The following is a 2,608-nucleotide window of genomic DNA, read 5'->3' on the forward strand; positions in this document are numbered from 1 at the left end:
GACGGCACATAACAACAACAACAGTGAATATTTTGTTATTCAGATGTAATCCATGTTTAAGGCTATAGTTCTTGATCTTCTAAAGCAAGAATTTTCACCCTACTAACTTTCATCAAGCAAGGTTGTGTCATATGCATAACACAGATGGTTGATGAGTCTTCCTTTGAATCTAATCCTGTGTTCCTTCTGTACAGTTCAGCTTCATGAATTATTTTTTCAGCAGAAAGATTGAAGAGTTATGGAGAAAGGATAAATCCTTGATCCACATCCTTTCTGATTAAACCATCCAATGTTCCCTATAAGGAAACTTGCTTAGTGCAATACATCTCCTGATTTCCTGACTACTTTTAGCAGTCTACATATGTTGTTGTATTTAGATACCTTCAAGTAGAGTATAACTGACAGAGACTATAAGAATAGATCTGAACTCTGTGCCATCTTCATCGTATCTGACACCCTTGAACCTCTTTCTCTAGTCACTGTGTCTATACAGGTCATTGAGAATCTTCTTCTCTTCTATAAAGGAATGTTCAGTAACCTCGTGTAAAGGTTTATTGTTTTAGAAACCCAGTGGAGGACTATTATGTATTTACAACAAGACTGTGTCAGTGGCTTTGGAATAGATTTTATGTTATAATTATAATACATTTTAAATGGCCTTACATATGGAATTTCTATGTTTAGCTTTTTAAGGATGAGGCAAAATGCCTTCCAGAATGGTTGTACCATTTTACAGTCACACTAACAATGTATAGGAGTTTTTTTCTTGCCACATCCTCTCCAACATTTATTATTTGCTGCCCTGTTAAATTTTGCTACTGTTACTGGAGTGAGATGATACCTCATTGTGGTTTTGATTTGCATATCTTGTTGCCAGTGATTTGCAACACATTCTATATGACCCAGCTATTCCACTTCTTGGAATATATCCTGAGAAAGAGAACTGAGGCACAAATGGAGATTTGTGCACCAGTCTTAACACAGCAGCATTATTCACCATTGCAAGTTCTTGGCAACAGCCCAAATGTCCAACCACAAACCAATAGATTGAAAAATTATGGTACATTCACAGAATGAAATACTACGCAGCAACCAGGAGCAAAGATTTTGTAAATTATTACCTTACTTGGGAGGGGCTGGAGAGCATTATTCTGAGTGAACTAACTCAGTCCAACAAGGATAAATATTGTATAAAACTGTTATTATGAAATGAGAGTAAGGATCCAAGAGGGGTGGGAGAGGGTGGAAGCAGAGGGATGAAGATGTGAAGATGAAGGAGGGGATTACCGTGGGGTTGTACAATTGTATGGTGGAGAGGAGGGAAATGGAAAGAATCTGATTTCAAAAACAAAGTTTTAAGTGCCGTCAAGCTATAGGTGACTCATTGTGAGTGACCCTATGAACAAAAGTCCTCAACGCTTGTGTGACTTTTATCCTTTCTCCAGGTTCATAGGGTTTCTGGAAGCAAGCTATTATGGAAGTGGATGCCACTCTGCTTCCAAGCTTGTTTTAATCGGGGAGCCCACCAAACGCTGTCTACCATGGGTAATCATTTGACATATGACACATCAATGTCCAGTGTTCAGTTTCAGAGGAATGTTGCAGACTGAGGGGAAAGTATTTTTATAATGAATGAGACAGACTACCAGGAATGGCATAGAACAGAGAATGTGAAAAACAGGGGGCCAGCAGTTCCCATGACTGAAGACGTCAAGGCATGCCTCTCTGGGTGTCTATTGAGAATCATAAGGAAGGTAAACAAAGGAAAATCATAAGGGAGTACAAAACATAAAAAAGGGGATCATGGGGAAGTCTTTTGCAGATAAGGCCAGGTACCTCTTTATGCTTATCTCAGGAGGAGGGATTCAAACTAAACAATGCTGACTCTTAGGAAAAGCCTTAGTGCCACAGGATGAATTCAGCTTGTATTAAGTCTCCCCTCATATCCTGATATAGCATTTGGTCTACAATTATTAAATTTGATATTCAGCTTCCCTCACTTCCTCTCTTTTGTTTAAATCATAATTTTGTGGTATCAAGATGAGCATGATTTATTTTCTTCAAGATTCATTCTTGCTTGTTTTTTGTCTTCTTCATCCTTTACTTATAATCAAACAAATATAACCGATTAAGCAACCTAAGTTCACAAAAATACTTCCAAGACTCTCCAATATGATCAGAAAGATTCAAGTTAAAAATTCCTTGCAAGTCTCTTTCTATTATTATATTGCCACAGTCCTTGCCAAAACCAGTTCTGATTCATCTCCTTTGTCAGCTTGCCCTTTGCCATTCCCTGTCACTCCTCACTGAGAGAAATTTCACCCTGATTCATTAGGAAAGGAGGTGCTGCATTCTCTTAGCTACTTCCTGCTGAAAAAGGACACGGTAGGTCTCAGAGTAAAGATCTTCTCTCACTACTCTAAAGGGCCCCTTTGACCAAAGGAAATATGTAGACTAGTGTGGAGATTGATTTTGGAGTTTAGATGCAATGTTATCAATTGTACTTAGGGGGTACAGATTCATATCCTTAGAGATGCATCATTTTAACATGGAACTGTTGCAGCCTAGAAGACACAAATTTAAATAACAAGTTAAAAGTGCATAATAT

Source organism: Elephantulus edwardii, unplaced genomic scaffold (genome assembly GCF_000299155.1).
Source record: "Elephantulus edwardii isolate Elephantulus edwardi_28Jun2011 unplaced genomic scaffold, EleEdw1.0 scaffold00565, whole genome shotgun sequence".
NCBI classification, from domain to species: domain Eukaryota; kingdom Metazoa; phylum Chordata; class Mammalia; order Macroscelidea; family Macroscelididae; genus Elephantulus; species Elephantulus edwardii.